This window comes from Mustela putorius, unplaced genomic scaffold (genome assembly GCF_011764305.1).
Source record: "Mustela putorius furo isolate JIRA1106 unplaced genomic scaffold, ASM1176430v1.1 tig00003845_pilon_pilon_pilon, whole genome shotgun sequence".
In the NCBI taxonomy this organism is placed as follows: Eukaryota; Metazoa; Chordata; class Mammalia; order Carnivora; family Mustelidae; genus Mustela; species Mustela putorius.
In genome coordinates this window covers 30,066,072-30,085,338 of record NW_025421998.1, presented here as the reverse complement: position 1 = coordinate 30,085,338, position 19,267 = coordinate 30,066,072, and positions in this window count along the sequence as shown.

Here is a 19,267-nt window from a genome sequence, read left to right as displayed (position 1 = left end):
AACTTCACCATTGAACTTGGGGGAAAGTACTGAAGATGTATGGTCGGAAATCACAGAACTTATTGAAAAGCTGGTAATTCTATCTTTTAATTACAACAGAAGGGCAGCTATTCTTAAGAAATTAGGTCTTGATCATCTGGAAATTAAGATCCAAAGGTTTAGAGTAAATGAGAACCCTAAAGTCAAAAGTCTGCTTGATTTCAACACCAAAATGGATTCACATTTGCTTTTCAGAAATAGATGTCCCCCTTACTTATGCTTGTTCCTATATGTGTTTATTGTTGGGCATTTTCTATAGACTCAGATTTGACATTTTGTCTCTAAGTTCACTTTGGTTTAACTCTTTTCTCTTTCCTGTACTTTGAGGAATATTCATGATTGGATTTCCTTTTCACCTTCATTACCTTGAACTATGTTTCATTGTTGCTTGATCAGAACCAGTAGATTCAAGTCTTTTAAATTCCTTTAGAGAGGATTTTGTGGCCATAAGAGATGTATTTTTTTCTCTGTATCATATATGTATGTTATATGACTTTAAAGGAGTGTCTAAGGTTGAATTTGTTTTGTTGGGGAGGGAAAAGTTTCCTCTGTCAAATGTTCTTCTAGTTTAGCTAAAAATTAAATTTACATGAGACAAATTAACAGGAGGAAACCAAATTTAATTTCACATGTATGGGTAATTTACAAAGACATGATATTGTAAAGACCAGCAAAATGAGGTATATAGGTCATTCTGAATTAAAGGAGGAAGAGTCTAGGACTTCAAAGTAATAGAAGGAAAGTCACAGGAAAGAAAGCCACAGGTAAACAAAGGTTTGCTGGGTCTTGCAGAAATAATGGGACAAAAAGAAGAATTCTGAGTTTGCTAAATTCCTCTTTGTCTACTACCCCTAGTTCATACTATTCTGTAGCTGTGGTGGTGTTCTCTCTCAGAAGATCGGTAGCAGATCTTTTGTCTAAATTCTTTTAGGTGTTGTGAGGAAGATAAAAATTGCTTCTTGAGTCTTTTGGGCCTTGATTGTTTTCAGCTCAAGATAATGTACCTGCCTTGTAGCCTATCTTAGGGTGGCTTGCCCTTGACCCTTACAGTTCCTAAAACCATTAGTAAAAATCTGAGATATGTTATCACAGCTTCTGGCCGAATAACATGAGCCACAAATATGTTATATTCAGCTTTTAATAAAACTATAGCTGAAATGAGAAGGCATCAATTTCAGTGGCATTCAGTGGGAAGGTCTATGTAATTCAATAATAGTTTCTGGTTTTAATCATTAGATAGCCATTATTTAGATAAGAAAGAATATTAGTTTGTAAGTGAATTACTGTAAAACTTAAGTAAAATCAGTACTTACTGTGGATCAAATAATTGAGTTGAACTTTTGTCTAAGTGTATTTACTTAACTGGGAAAAGAGCTTTGCTATAATAAAATGTTTGTCATAATAGTTGAAATGAACTTTTTTGCCTTATAGCCTTAAAACTACAATTACTTTTTAGGAGGAAATACCTTTGTTGGAATGTTGGTGTGCGTGTGTGTGTATGTGTGTGTGTGTGTGTGTGCGCGCGCTTTGTTTGAAGTTGGTTTTAAATGATTGGGTTCTTCTACCTGAATAATGAACACTTTTTTTGTCATAAGATTATTTTACATACAAAACTTGATTATTTCGGGCGCCTGGGGGGCTCAGTGGGTTAAGCCGCTGCCTTCGGCTCAGGTCATGATCCCAGTGTCCTGGGATGGAGCCCCAGACTCTGTGCTCAGCGGGGAGTCTGCTTCTCCCTTGGTCTCTGCCTGCCTCTCTGCCTACTTGTGATCTCTCTCTCTGTCAAATAAATAAATAAAATCTTAAAAAAAAAAAAAGCAGTACTAAAAGTACTTCAGGGAGTGATACCACCACAGCTATATTTCTTGAACATTTGAATTAAGTAATTCAGAAAAATGATTATTAATGGGGTACTTTAATGCCAACCACTGTGGTGAGTAGTACTAGATGCTTTCTAGAACTTTAACTGAATTAGTTTTATCTAGTAGACTGGATACCACTATTTTTGATAATAACTTGGTTTTGCCAGCCATGGTTTTGCTAGCCACTTGGGTGCACACAAAATAAACTCTGTTATACTGTTGAGGAGGAAGAATTTTTTCTGTCCTTCAAGCTCCTCCTAGCTGGATTAAAAATTAAATTGACACAAGACAGATTAACAGGAGAGAATCAAATTCAGTAGTACAATTTAGTAGTATACATACATATACATGTAGTATACATGTAATATACACAGACATGAAAATTCTAAAGATAGTAACATGACGCTTAGATGAGCTAAGGAGAGGAGTGGAGTCTGAGAATACAGAGAGGAGAAAGACCATTAGTGGGAAGGTAAGAGAAGTTTGGAGAACAAAGTTTACCCTAAATACAGATAAGTTTCTTAGGTAGGGACACCTGGGTAGTTCAGTTGGTTAAACGTCTGACTGTTGGTTTTGGCTCATGATCTCGAGGTTTGGGGATGGAGTCTTGCTTTGGGCTCTGCACTCAGCTTGAAGTTGGCTTCAGATTCTGTCTCCCTCTACTTCCTGCTCTCTCTCAAATAAATAAAATCCTTAAAAAAAATTTCTTAGGTAAAGAGGAATCTCTATTAATGGCTGCTTCCCTGGTACAGGCAGGAAGCTGAGAGGGATATAAAGAGCTTTTTCTGAATCAGCTGGGTTTGATTACTTTTAATTTAATATCCTGCCAAAGTGGCTCATCATGGGGTAGCCACCCTTGGTCCCCACAATACTAAGCAGCTGAAAGCTCCAAACTGTACCACCGAGATTATTCTGACTGGTAGTACCATCTTTTCAACCAAAGCAAAATTTCTATAATTGCAGATGAGGACAACTTGTTAACCTCAATATTTTGATAATTTCTTGAGACTTCAATTCTCTTCGAATTATCTTATTACAGCAACTAAAACAACTTGTTGATAAACTGTTTTTCCACTTACATGTGAAGGAACATTTCATTTAACTTCCAGTAAAGAAAGTGAATTAACCTATGGTGATCTGTGCTTTGGTCATCAGCTTGGATATCTGCATTCTGTTGGCAGCTGGACATTTAAAAGGTATAAATGGGTTGATGTAAAAGTTCCCTTTAAATTTAGCAGCCTGCATATTTTTGAGGCAGTTGGCTTTGTAATCTAAATTAACCAAATTTCTTCTTTTTTAACATTGGACTTTGTATTTTATTTTTCTCATGGTTTAAATGAATGTTCCTTGCTCAAACTGCAAGACTCATTTTTAGATCATCATTGTTAAAAAAAATCTTCAATCTTGTTAGTGTCTCTATCTATTCCCCTTGACACATTCATAGTCATATAATTTAAATTCAGATTTCCATCTGTGTAATCCCTCACATTTATTTAGTAGCACAAAACATTTGAAAGCCTTATCCACATGTACTAATCATCAAGATGGTTCAGACATTCTTGAATGATGTCCATGCAGACCCAAGCTATGTTTCTTTTCAACACTACAGCCTAATTGTTTAATATTTCAAATATGCCCCCCATGTATTAACCTAATACTCCTCAAAAAATTTTTGCAATTATTCTCTCATTTAAACATTAGGAAAAGATGTGATGTCAGATAGTTTAAAAGTACATTTCTGAATAACATAATGCATGTTCCAGCATTTATTTTTCTTATTATTCAGGTAAACATTTACCCAGTTAAAAGTCCAAAATTTTTAATGATTTAGTGCCAAACACTAGCATAAATCCAGATATTCTAAGGACTTAAGATATAAAAAGTATCTAACATTTCTTAAAATGTCTTAAATACTTGTTATAATTTAGCTTTTATCTAAACTTGTATGGTTTTAGATAAAAAACAATGAAAGTATAAAATGGCAATTTATTACCAAAGTGATATAGATTATTGAGGAATCCTCATGACATTGAGTTGAGTAGTAGACAGGGCTATTTTTCCAGAACCAGAAGAGCTTTGTTGTGTATACTACTCAAATTCATTAGGTAAACTTTCACATTAAATTATTATTTGATTATACTGGTATTGATTTTTGGATGCTAAAACTTTAGTCCCTTTGAAAACAGTTACTGTTTGAGAATTTCTTACTGCCTAAAGTTAAAACTTTTTTTTTTTTTCTGTTCAGTATGAAGGTTTATTAAGGGTTTAGGAACTCTAGCATAACATTCTGTAATGTTATTGTATCAATATTATTGTGTTGTCTTAACACCAGAGAGAAAACCTAACTGTATTGTGCTTGATACGAATAGTCAGTTGAATAAAAATGCAAGTGGTAGTCTTCTCACTTGTGAGGAGTTTACTTTTTTTCCTCCAGAGAATCATCTCATCATTCCAATGTACTAAATACACTGTGAATATTTAGTACTATTATTAGTACTTCCTGATCAAAATTAAGTATTATTTTAATAATATTTTTATTCTAATATATAATATATATTATTTTAATAATATGTTATTTTTAATAATAAAATAAAGTATTATTAGTACTTTCCAATCAAAATTAAGCTAATTTACTCTACAATACTCCTGACAGAACACATCAGTCCCAGCCACAAGCCAATATATCACCTCTAACTACCTTTGTCCCTGGTCTTGACAGTGTGTTGTTCTACATGAACCTCTGTGATAGAAACTAATTGAAGGATGATGTTTTAATAGTGTTTTCTCTTTATTGCTATCTCATCTGTCCCCTCATTTTCTGCTCTGCATTCAACTTAGAATGAAAGGTCTCATTGTTCCTAAGTGGGCTATTATGAATTCATTATCTTTTACTTCATAAAGATCAATAGAGCAGTTGCCATATTTTCTGAATTACAATCTCTCATAGATTTTCAGGAGAAGAGATCTGTATTTTATTACAATAGAAGTGACAGCGTTTTATTGTATACTGTTTGTCATCTGTTTTTGGTATTTCATTAAACTATTCAATGAAGACACACCTGCTTTTCCTCTATTTTTTTTCCATACAGAAGGAATTTGTTTTTTTTATTAAATCCCATGTTCCTCAACTTTGATCCTGTTTTTCATATTGACTGACCAAATGACACAAAAAATACTTGTACATAGCTTAGACATTGAACTAGTCAAGTCTTTAGAGACAAAAGAAGAGCTGAACTTTTAAGTTTCGAACCATATTTTAGGAATTGCCTTTAGAATTGAGAAAGTACTCATTATTATTCAGAATATCATGATTACTAAGTATGGATAGAAAATCACAACATCATCTTGAAAAAGATTCATTATAAAGCTTGCAGTTACTCTTGGTGCTCTCTTTAATCTTTGGAATAAAAGATGTCTTTATTCTGAAATCATACTAAGGTTTGTCTAATACTGAAATCTTCACATAATATTAGACCAAGTTTTACATAATTTCTGCCACCCCCAACATTATAAATTTTAATTCAGGATTTCAAAGAGTGTTGAAAGATAACATCATGCTTCTTTCTTCAGAAGAAACATGTATTTTAGATTATGCATTCACTCAGTCCCTCCCAACCCCCCAAGCAATTCCTAACCAAATAGGGGCAAGGCAGGAAATGAACTCAAGATTTCAAACCTTGTGTCCTATTTAAATGATTATGCTTTGGGCTATTATCATAATTCTGGGCCCCATTCCATTTTCTTAGTCCCTAAAGATGATTGGAGAGTAGGCAAAGGAAATAGGAAAGACTGATTACCATGGATTATCATTTTGTTTTTAATTTTAAACTGCAAGTTCACATTCTCCTTTGAGTCTCCTCCACCACTGAGTTGTTTCTCACAGTCACTTGGGAAATTTGAAATGCTGGATCCACTTTTCTGAAACAGTGTGCTGAAATAATCATAGGAACAAATTCTGTAAGGATTTGATGAGAGACAAATTGATTTCTTTTAAGCAAATGAAATTGGGATTGAAAGTTAAGGCTAATTCTATGATAACATCATTCAGTGATACTGTGTTGCTAACAGAACGACAAACAATAGGATGAAAGGAAAATAAATCATCGAATATGTGAAATTCAGAATGTCAGATTTTTGCTCGAACATTGAGACCATCAACTTGTCAGAGTAGTTTTTAGACAAAAAAGGAAGGCTTACACAACTTAAACATTTGTTAAGTTGCCTTAGGATCTATTTAATATTTTTATTTGTATATTTTAGGGGTAATTTTGCACAATGGAAGGTATAAGTTGCTTTATAAAGCAAATTTTACTCTTACTATTTTAGTGATTTTCTTCTATAGGTATGGAAGTCTTAATTTTTTTCCCTTGTAATTTCTTGGTAGAATGGAAAAAAGTTGAATTAGGAAAAAAATGATCATACTTAAATTACAAGAAGAAACTTCTTGCTAAAAATGAGGTTTTTTTTTTTAATTTTACAGGCTTTGATAAGCTATTCTAGATTACTATAAAAGATGTTCATGAAAGCAAACATACTATAGTATTTTTTCATTATATTAGTTTACTTGCCTATTCATGTGCCAAATATAACTTCTCATACATTTAGGACTGGAGAGATCAGGCTGAAAGACAGGATTATGGCAACATCTTTGCTATTAAAGGAACAATAGGCACTCATATAATTATCTGACTTGCCCTTCTGGGCAAACTCTATATCCTGTTGGGTGAGCAAATATTTTTGAGCTCTGTCCCAAGCTTGAAACCTGATATCAAGATACCATAAATTTTAAAAACCAACAGAATATAAATATGGGTGGTTTTTATTTCCTCACAAGCAACCATGACCAAGTATAAATTTTTAGTCTTATCTGTGGTTTCATGTAGTTAGTTGGCAATGGGTTTAAAAACAAAACAAAACAAAACAAAAACAAAACTAAAAACCCCTACCATTGCAGTTGAATTGCAATCTTATCTTTGCAAAAACAACTGTATGGATATCTCAAAAATAAATGAATGTGTCAAGTGCTGGCCATGCACTAAAAGATAGATGGCAATAAATCATACTAGGAGAATCTTATGGTGAGTTAAATCAGAACCTATGTGTCATAATGATAAAGAACCTAGGCATCAAATTCAGACCACAAGGAGCAATAGTCAACTGCCCAACTCACTGACTGTGTGACTAAGACAATGGTAGTAACTATCTCAGTTAGTTGTTATGGGCATTAAATGAGATAATGTGTATTTTTGGTTTTGTATGGGGCTTGATCCATGGTTAGGGTTCAGCGTATTTGCTACTGATGATGATAATCCAGTTAAGAAGCAGAATATAGTTTCCTCCCCTTGACTCTGGGTTAGCCTACCAGTGACTATTCTGACCAATAGATAATGGGAGAAGTAATAAATAGTATGTGTCTTAGTCCATTTGGGCTGCTGTAAGAAAAATACCATGTAAACCACAAACATTTATTATAGTTTTGGAGGCTGAGCAGTCCTAGATCTGGGTGCCAGCAACATTGGATTCTGGTTGAAATTAGCTTCCTAGTTCAAAGCTTTCCATATTCTCACTGTGTCCTCACATGATAGCAGGTGCCAGGGAGCTCTGGGGTATCTTTTATAAGGGGACTAATCCCATTTGTAAAGACCCTGCCATCACTTCCCTAAGGTCCCACCTCCAAATACTATCACAATGGGCATTAGGATTTAACATGAATTCTTGGGGAAAATAAGAATTTAGTAGATTGCACTATACTAGTACCATGCTCAGTTTTTCAGTGGACTGGCAGCTTCTGCCTCAACGTCTTGGAGTCTTGACCTACCAAAACAGAAATACAAGTTCCTTCTACAGCTAGAAATCATACCAAAGGGCCAAGAAGGTGAGTGCAAAGGTCATAGTGCATATACATCTCAGCTGAGTCTTGAGAGAACTCCAGACCCAGTTTTTATCTTATATTGGCACTGGCAATCCTCAAATGACTACCATCTAGCTGAGCCCACTTAATCTACAGAACCATTGGAAATAATCAACTTTTATGTTAAAATACTACATTTATTGGGCTGATAGTTGTGATACAGTAATAAATAATTAGAACAATATGTTGTTATTGCAATGGACGGAATAATGAGAACAATGATTCAAAGACCATTCACTTATTTTATAATATAATATGTAATATAAATATATGTACACTATACTTGTGCACCTACTATGCCAAGGACTTTTGAACTATTGCTGGGATTTTCCATTGAATAACACAAAATTGGTGTCTTCGTGAAGACAGCAGTCCACTTGGGGTCAGAACAAAATGAGAGCTTTCTCATATTGAGTGTTCTGTGGCAGAAGGACATGTTCTGACTATTATAATCAGTTAGGCTTTATTTATTCTTGGGCTAAGACTCAGTGTACAATGTGCAAGCAATATATTGAGGATTATTTAATCCATGAATGCTAAGAGTAATTCGGTCATAGAAAAAAATGGAAGAACCAAAAAATGGAAATAAAGATAGAAAGATATATCAGTCATATATTTCCAATAATATTTATGTTTAAAATAATTATCTTCTTTCAGAAAATATATTCACAATTTCTAATGTGATATAAAAAACTTTTATTTTTTTAATATTCCATTAGTTCCTCTGAATGAAGGAACTTAATATGCTCTACTAAGTTAAGAGAGGGTACAAGGTTAGCTCATGAAGAAGCAAGTTGAGAAAACTCAGAGTTATCTAAACACCAAAAGATGAACATAAATTCAGTGGTGGAGGAAAAAACCAAATGATAAGAATGAAGGAAGAAAAATCAGAGAAAAAGTCTGAGCAACAGAGTTAGGAGCTGGACCTTGAGGAAAAGGATGTCCAAAAAGAAATTTCCAACTCTGGACAGAGAAGGGAAGTGCAAAAACAAGGATATGTATGTTTCTGTTTTAAGTTCTTCATCTTTGCACTGTGCAACTCTATTGCTTATGTAATTTTTGTTGTTGTTGTTGAAATCAAGGGTAAGAATTAGTTTGGTATAGGGACCAGCTTGGAGGAAAGAGAAACAATTGGCAGCAGATGGTGAGTTGCAAGGAATTTGAGAGTTCACTGGGGCAGAAACTAGGATCCAGATAAGACCACGAATTTAAGTTCTTGAGAATTTGTTGAAATTTTAGAGCACTTTGGAGTTCATGTAAAACATGAGATAGACAATAGAGGCTATTTTTCTAACAATTCGAAAGCAGGGTATCATTTAGCTTATATCTGAGGTCTGTCACATTTGAGGAGATACAGAGGGAGGGCTATATGAAGAATAATCATTGAGAGAAAAGTCTGGTGGTGGGGGTGGAAGTGGTGGGACGAACACTAAGATTCATTAAACACCAACTAGGCACTAAGCACTATGCTAGATGCTTTGGACACTGATACTATTTGAACTCAATAATGAAAACGTTAGTATCATCTCCAAGTGACACATAAGAGCTGAAGAGAGACTGTAGCATAATTAATACATGATAAAGTTGGAACAGTTGCTATCAAAACCTGTGTTTTCTCCATTGTAACTCACTCTGTGTTGATGAATATGTAAAGTAAGAATTTAACTGCAATTCCTGGATGCCCCTGAATACAGACTTTGATGTAATTCTAAAAAAATGTTCACAGACTCATTCCTTTATTAGATGTAATATCTGATGATAAATAGTGACATTATTGATATTTCTTAATGACAAATTCTGTGGTGATTCTAGATACATGGGACTTATTGCCTAGCTGGCTGTCCTTCTCTTTGAGTTCTTCCTTCTAATGCCTTCATAGAAAGCTTTTTACAGATTGCCTTGAGCAAAATAACATAGTGAATGTAATTTATAATTAGTTTGCTTTTCTTCAAAATCTTCACAATATCTTGAAAAATATTCTTTCTCTTATCTCTTACTCCGCATCCAGTGGCAATGTGTTTGACATAACAGTTTATCAAAACCTGCCTTAAGGTGGACAGATTGACTGTGGACTTTCAGGCATCATCCACTGTTGTATAATATGGTGGATAATCAGGGCTCTTAGTAGAGCACATTAACTCCAATAAAGAATCACCAAAAAGAATTAAGTAGAAGTGAAATATGAGCAACAGAACAAGAGAAAAGAGAGGACTCTTTAAAAAGCATATACAGCAAAAATTTTGAAATAGGGGTTAGCCCTTTTATTGTTTCTATTATTTTTCCATTGTAAATTCTGGAAGTACTCTCAGAAAAGACTTCTTTGACACACTATAAAAATTAACAGTAGACAACATTATAGGAAATGGAGTGTGTGTTGCTCTAAGCATCTGGCATAGGCATCTGTTGGAGATGGGACACCAACTCATTGCTCTTTTCCTATGTAGGTCTAATTAAGTAGCAGATAACCCTAGAAGCCCTAGAGTGTAGTTCAAATCAGTATCCAAAGGCTTATATGTGCTCAGAAAGTTCTTAGATCAGTAATGCTGAAGTGTGAATCTCAGCAAAACTAGCTCAAAGTTTCATGCCTAGAATATGCAGAAGTTGAAGGAACTTTTATGAGGCACTATGTCTAGCTCCAAGGCATGGTAGGGAATGACTAAGCTGGAAGGAGCTTCAATAATAAGCTCCTAGCAAAGGCTGCTATTTAAGTACATTTAAAGTAGTTCAGAAAGAGAGCTATTTACACTTTTTAAAATAATCCCTGGGGAGTGAGATTTTGCATTAATATTTAATAATCTTTAGAATCAGAGTTTTGTTTTTGCATGAAATTCCCTTCCTATCCTTCATCCATCTTCCCTCCATGTCTCTCCCTTCATCTTTCTTTCCATTTCTCCTTCTCTTCCTTTTCCTTCTCTCCTTGATACTGAATTGCTGCTCCCAGTCAGATACTCAATTCTATATACATCTAATTGTCCTGTCAGAGTCATCCTTTAAATACTAAATCTCTATTCTACAGAATTTATTTTCAGAGCTTTTGCCCATAGGGCCAGTTTACTGTGTGTGTGTGTGTGTGTGTGTGTGTGTGTGTGTGTTTGTATAGGGTGGGACATTATATCTAGTTTTTCCTTATTCTACTTATCTATACTTATGTATGAGATGTAAAAGATGTAAGACATAGTAGACATAGAAATGTTCTTTCTATGGTAACCAAATTAAATCTGTGTGCTCTTTCTTTCTAATCTATCACTCTCTTGGAAATAGGATTGGAAGTTTTTATTTTAAATTAATCAAATCATACTTGGATACATGGGATCTATTTTCACTACAAATGGAAATTATTAAAATAAAATCTTTTAAAGTAATTTTTTACTTTGCAAATGGAACTTTGGACTAGAAATAGCAGAGGTGGGGCTTTTGGGTGGCTCAGTCAGTTAAACCTCCCACTCTGGATTTTAGTTCAGGTTGTGAGATTGAGTCCTATATGTCTGGCTCTGCCCTCACAGGAAATCTGCTTGGGATTTTCTCTTTCTCTCCTGCCTCTTACCTGCTCATGCTCTTTCTCTCTTTATTTCTCTAAAATAATAAATCTTTTAAAAATGTAAATGAATTTCTTCATAAATGAATGGCAGAGCTAAAGGAAAATGAATAAATGTGAATCCTGGATCTGCTTGGCTCTAGGTCTAAGAATTCATCTCCTAGTGATGGTTGGGGCTAAAAGTACACAACTCAAGATGAAGAAATAAATCTGACTCGCTTGACGAAACCAGTGCCTCAGTGCCTCAGTGGTAACCACAGGCCTCCAGCATAATGAAAAGGAAAGCAAACTAACATCCTATAAATGCTGCCTACAGTTAGATTTTATATATGAGTATTGGCCTCCAGAAGTTGTAGGGTCCAGATATATTACTGTGAAAGCAAACATTAGTTCCATTACTGGATCTGCTATATATTCAAACTCTGTAAAAGTTACTCTAAATCCCTATTTTATTTATTTAAAAAGATTTTATTTATTTATTTGACAGAGATCACAAGTAGGCAGAGAGGCAGGCAGAGAGAGAGAGGGGAAAGCAGGCTTCCTGCTGAGCAGAGAGCCCGATGTGGGCCTCAATCCCAGGACCCTGGGATCATGACCCGAGCCAAAGGCAGAGACTTTAACCCACTGAGCCACCCAGGCACCCTAAATCCCTATTTTAAGACCACTTTTTTCTTTTCCTTTTTTTTTTTTAAATTAACATATAATATATTACTTGGCTCAGGGTTACAGGTCTGTGAATCATTAGGCTTACACATTTCATAGCACTCACCATAGCACATACCCTCCCCAATGTCTATCACCCAACCACCCTACCCCTACCTCCCCATGCCCCAGTAACCCTCGGTTTGATTTGTGAGATTAAAAGTCTCTCATGGTTTGTCTCTCTCCCAACCCCATCTTGTTTCATTTTTCCCTTCCCTACCCCTCACAATTCCCCAACCTGCCTCTCAAATTCCTCATTTCAGAGAGATCATATGGTAATTAAAGACCACTTTTCTAACTTAGAGTCTGGGGAACTTGACCAGGAGGTAATTTCAGAATGACTTGTCAAAGATGTATAGGAAATGAGAGGTGGAGGGCAAGAATGCAGGGAGGAAAAAACAAACAACCCACCCTTAATTTTTAGAGTAAGTCTCTGCAACCCCCAATACTCAGACTCCAGAACACGAAGGAGTTAATGATGATACCACAGACATCTTAAATTGGTAAATTAACCTAGGAGGAGCTATAAGAAATAGTATACCAAGTAAAGCAACATCAACAATGAAAAGATACATTTATTCTAAATGAAACTGGTTTTCTAAAACAATCAAAATTTAAAATGACTTTGTGTAGGATGCTCACATCTATAAAATAGTAAAACAAAAATATAAATGAAATAAGAAAAGGTGGGTATGAGAAAGAAGAAAATTAACGTCTTGGAAATAAACCCTAACAAACATATTCATTAAATTAAAAAAAAATTAAGAGTGATAAAAGTTCTAGATTGGGCATAAAATGAGAAAGAATAATAGGAAAATAATGAATTCACCCCAGGGCACATAAATGATAGCTAATGAGACATAAAAAGAACTGAATCCTAGGGGATCCATCACAATTCTAAGAGATCGAAAAAGAGACACTGAGAAAATGAGAAAAACAGTATTGGAAGAGGTAATAGCTGAGAATTTTTGAATATTGAAGAACGAGCTGATCTGCAATTTGAAACATCTCCTAGAGTTCCAGATAAGATAAAAATTAAAAACAAACCTACAAACATCAGTTAAACTGTAGACTATCAAGATTAAAGGAAACATTTCAAAAGCCACCAGAGGATTGAAAAATAATAATAATTAGACAATAGACGCCTCTTCAGCAACAACAGATGCTGTAATGCAATAAAATCATATATAGAAGTTTTGAAGAATAAGAACTATGAACCTAGAATTGTATGCCCAGCTAAATCATTATTCAAGAGTAAGGCCAAACTATGGGGCATCTAGCTGGCTTAGTCTGTAGAGCTTGTGACTTTTGATCCTAGGTCCTGAGTTTGAGTTCCACATTGGGCATAGAGATTACTTAATTAAAAAAATAAAATAAGGGCAAGCTAAAGACCTACTGAGAAACACAAATACTATGATATTTTAATAACCAGGGAACTTGGTGAAGCAACTAAAAACATGTTGCAATGAAAAGGAAAAGAAGACTGAAGCAAGATAGAGATATACAAGGTAAGAGATAACATAGTAATTGACAAAATGTATGGGAACATTTAATTTACTCTTGACTATAAAAGTAACACCTGTTTGTGCTATAAAAAGAAAGCGAAAATTAAGCCAAAAGTAATAAAATAGGGTTATTCAGGAGTTGGCAGAAAGAAGTGAACACCTTTATGTTGAGGAAAGTAGCTTGAAAAACTCTAGACTTCAAAAAAAAAAAAATAGGTATGCCAGTTAAAATGCAAAAGTACACTTTAAAATGTGAAAAATAAAATTTAGTTTTCCAAAATAGGTGGGTATGTATAAAATGCTTTCAAAGGGCAAAGAGGGGAAGAAAAGAATCAGAGGAAATGGGAAACCTACAAAATGAGGTGGGAAAATAAAGTCCCAAAGCAAGAGTAATTAAAAGTTATAAGAATGGATTAGTACTGTCAAAATCTTTAGGATCCTTAAGTGGGGCACTGATCTCTGCCACCCCATTCCAGAATGTCATACTGCTTTTGACTTCGTATTTTGGCTGTATGAGGGTAGTTTCAGAGGGTTCCACTGCAGTAGCTCTTAGCCCAGAGGTCAAGGACTCAGTGTGGCAATTGGCATGACTGTCAAGTATGTCAATCCCAATTATACCCTCAGGAACTAGAGAATGTTGACTCAGTGGGTCCACATGCTCCAGGTACCCATCATAAGTCAGACTTTGGCCAGGACTCCATTTATTACCAGATTCCATAGACTTACTGGAGAAGCAGGGCCAAGATACCACTTATCTTTTCCAAATATTATTATGAACTCAGATCCTGTTTCCAGTATTCCTTGAAATAGGTGTTTTGTTTTTCTTGAAACATAGTTACCTGAACCAGTGGTCCTACTGACTTAGGTGTGGGGACTGGTCAAGGTTGTGAAGACTTCTTATAAGGAGTGACTACTGTCATACTCCCAGTCATTCTTGTACAAGCTGAGGGGTCCTCTTGTTGGATGCTCATCTGTTTTGTCCTTATGATTGTTTTGGTTCTGTTAGCCCACTCAATAACTTTCTAGCTGCCAGGCCTCCTTGGCTACAGCTGTACTCCTGCCAATCAATATGATACTGCTTAAGGCATCCAAATTCAGACTTTGCTCCTATTATACACAGTGTCCATGAACTTAGCAAACCAAGGTCTCTGAAGACTTCTCTTACCTTGTCTGGAGAAAAAAAACTACCAGTTAACTCTTCTGTTGTTATGCCATTCTCCAGTGGCATTCCTTATGGCTCTGTATCTTCCTATGAAACAAAATCATCTGGTGGGTGTTCTGAACATATATAGTATATTATTAAAGAAAGCTCAGTTACCAGAGCCATTTAATTTTTTCTCCCACCATCTGCTGCAACAATTAAACTTGCCTTTAATATAGGCCTGCCTTCTCTTCACTTCTTCTATGTTATGAGGAACCATCTTCTGAAGTCCTCAATTGTTGAAAATTTTAAATCTTAGAGTGTTTCTGATCTGTAAACTCTGTCTGGTCCACTTTTTTTTTCTGAACCCCATGAACAATCACTCAGAATGCATTCCCATGTATATTTCTATAACTTCTCTAAGTACGTGCCAAATAAGTCTTACAATTCCTCAGGGATCTGGGACCTTTTTTCCTTAACAGCTCTGGTATATCCTTAACTCATCAGTACTGTGAGTTAATCATAGCTATGTGCCCATGTAGACAGAAAGGGAGATGGGGCATATCCTTAGGGGGAAACTGTCTCCTTGATGGGGAGAGGCAACTGCACTGACCACCAGCATGAGGAAAGCACTAGTTTGTAATAGGGTCAGCCATTTCTGTAGGTTCAGAAGAATCTGGAGTACCTAAAATCTTATAAGATTTCTCCCAGAGGTCTCCATTCCATGTATCATGCTCATAGGATTTCCTAACCAGGACACTGATCTTGACCTAAAGGATTTGTGGATAGAGTATCTAACCTCTATAGCTCAACTGCTCAAACTATTATTTCCTGAGTTTGATTTTCTGCCCAGAATGTGATATTTTGTCTATACTCCTGATGTGGGAGATAGAGGATTTGCATGCTACCCAATAGGTCATTTAACTTGCATACTTGGTTTTAAAATGTTTGATGACTGTATTTAGCATTTCATTAATTTTCTCTGTAGCATCAGTGTCATTTAGCAATAATACCCCATCCCACTCTACTTATCATTCCTCCCATAAATTTCAAATGCCTAGTAGGAAATACATTCCCTTGACCAGCAAACTGGCCCAGTTCACCTCTGGTAGAAGTTTAACAAGCAGAATGCCGGGGATCGTTTGAGCTCCACCAGTGATTAGGAGGGGAGGAGGACTTATTCAGGCAGTAAGTAATCCAGCCTCAAAATATCAAATTATTGTCCACTCTTCTAGACCAGCCCTAAACCTTGGCCTCAAGGAGCTTAGATATTTCATAAGTTCATAAATATCAGGCATTTTGTAAGATGCAAATAGATTTACCAAAATATCTTTGCCTTTAAGTATTGGCCTTTCTTTGCCACTGAAATAGGTACTAAGCCTAGAAAATAGGTACTAAAGTAGAAATAGGTACTAAGCCCGTTTTCTGAAGAAAACAGTGAAATCTACATGGCAGCCAAGCCTACATCCTTCACAGTACCTGTCCCTCCTGCTGATGTTCTTGAAGTGAAATCATGCTTTAAACAGGGATTTTATTGTTTCTTTTTTTTTTTCCTTTACCCTGCTTGCCTTCAGTCCCAAAGATGATCAGAAATTTGTCACTTTATCGTTCAAAATTTAGATACTGTTGAGAAAGCCCTGAGGATTGTCAGTAGAGACATTCTATGTCCTAATTGAAATGAAAAAAGACATTTTGAAGGTATATTAGATGTTTTGGCGGAATACAACTTTCAAACAGCAGGTGATCTTTGCTACAGCTGACAGAAGGCCTTTCGAATGGGTTCTGAAGTTTATTTTCTTCATCTTGCATATGGGTAATTGAATTGCAGTTTGCTAACTGAGACAACACTAGTTGGTGTCATGTGTACCATTCTGACATTTTAAAGAATCTTGGGTTTCTTTAGCCATTGAAAAATAGGATGCTAAAGACAGAAGTTTTCAAGAAAACGTATTTTTAGACTGACAGATTATTACAGTTCCTGTTAGGAGAAATAAACCTATTAAAAGCTTTTCAGTGTTTTCTAAATCAGGCTTGCTTTTTATTTCTCTAGATCCTTAATGATACACTTGAAAGCATTCTTTTTTTTTAAAGCATTGGTTTTATCTTACTAGTGGCAAGGCAATAGTAACAATCTATTGAACATATAACATGCCCCATGCATTAGTTAGAACATGATATACACTGTCTCATTCAATCTTACTTTATCCTAGAAAAAAATGAGACTTAGATAACTTGAATTTTCATCTATGATCATTCAGGTGGGAAGCAATCGTTCTGGGTGGTGAGCCCAGGGCAGTATGCTATAAATCCAATGCTCTTAACATTTTATACTAGAATATTCAACATAGACTCTCCTACTGTTTAAATTCCCAGCTCCTAGCATAGTATTAGACACTTAGGGAATACTTAATAATGTAGGAAAAAATGTTCTTAGACTTAAATGGCATCTTAGTTATGGGAAATAGTATGTGGCCATTACACAAAATTGCATGAAAATGATTGGCACCCTGAGTATATTTGCCCACTTATTTATCAATCCTTTTTTTCTAAATATTTTGCTTTCCTAATTTATATTGAGGTATAATTGACATAAACTGAACATATTAAATAGTATCACTTCATAAATTCTGATGTGTAACCTATGAAATGATGACTAATCACATCAGGAAGTGAACATCTCCATCATTTAGGAAGTTTGTCTGAAGCTATTTATAATCCCTGTATTCCACCTCTCCCTTCCTCTGCCCCCACCACAACCACTGATTTTCTGTCACTACAAATGAATTTGCATATCTGGAACTTCATATAAATTGCATAGCATAATATGTATTCTTTTTGTGTCTGGATTCTTTTCTCATAATAATTTAGAGATGTATACATGTTGTTGCATATATCAACAATTTCTTATTTTGTTGTTGCTGAGTAGTATTCCACTATATGGATATACCACAGTTTCTTAAGAATTTTTTATTTGCTAACAGACATGTGGATTGTTTCTGGTGTTGGCTATTACCACTCAAGCTATTATGAAAGTCAGTGTACAAGTGTTTGTATGAATATATACATTCTTTTTTCTCTTGATTTATCCCAAGGAGGGGAAAGCCTAGATCAGATCATGTGATATGTTTATATTTAAATTTTAAGAAAGCTGTCAGAGTATTTTCCAAAGTGGTAGTGACAATCTACATTTCTACCATGTATGTTGACTTCCCGTTCCTCTATATCCTCAACAACACTTTGTATAGTCGGGCTAAACTGCAGATATTCTAATTGATATGTAGTATTATTTCAAACAGTTTTAATTTACATTTTATAATGAATTATGTGGTTAATTTTTCCTTATTTGCTTTGCTCTTTTTAGTGAACTCCACTTTCAAATATTTGCCCATTTAAAAAACAAGTTTCTTATTACTTTTCAGAGTTCTTTATATATTCTGAATACAAGTCCTTTACTATATATATGATTCAAAGACATTTTCTCCCAATATGTGGCTAGTCCTTTTATTCTTTGAATAATGTGTTTCACAGTGCATAAGTTTCTAAATTTGAAGACATTCCATTTATCAATTGTACCATCTGTGGAGGATGTTTTTATGTCAAAACTAAGAAATCTTTCCCTAATCCAAGGAAGCAAATATTTTATGTTTTCTTTTATGAGTTTTATAGGTTTAGATTTTATCTTTATGTCTATAAAATAACTTTAGTTACATTTTTAATAAGATATAATATAAATTATTGTCATGTATATGGATGCCCATTTGTTCTAGCATCATTTATGGAAAAGACTGCTGTGCCACTAACTTGCCATTGTACCTTTGTTGGAAGTCTATTGTCCATGTAGGTGCAGGTCTATTTTTGGATTCCTCATTCTATTGTATTGACCTATTTATCTGTATTTATGTCAGGATATTACTGTCTGCATTATGTAGCATTAGAGTCTTAACGTACCGTATAGTTACATAACCTATAATCCCTAAACATGTGTAGTAGCATCAGTCCTCCCACTTTGCTCTTTTATTCAAAAGTTGTTTCCACATGGATTTCTTTTTCTTTTTTAATTAACATATAATGCATTATTTGTTTCAGAGGTATAGGTCTAAGATTCATCAGTCTTACACAATTCGCATCACTGACCATAGCACATACTCTCCCCAAAGTCCATCACCAAGCCACCCCATCTCTCCCACCCACCCCTCAGTTTGTTTTGCACATGGATTTCTAAATCAATTAATCAATTTCTGCAAAAAAACCCCACTACTATTTTGACTAGGATTATCTTGAAACTAGAGATCATTAGGGAAAATTGACAGGAATAATACATGTTCTGAGCCATGAAGCTGCAGATGATCCTTGTGTTGATTTAGGTCTTAATTTCTCTCAGTAATATTTTGTGGTTTCCCGCCAAGATTTCACATATTCATTCACATTTATCAATATTTCATATAACTTGATACTATTGTAAATGGGATTATTTTCTATTTCTGATGATTTGTTGCTAGTATATAGAACTCCAACTGATTTATGGATATGATAATGAATTTTGTAACTTTGCTAAATAGACTTAGTAATTAT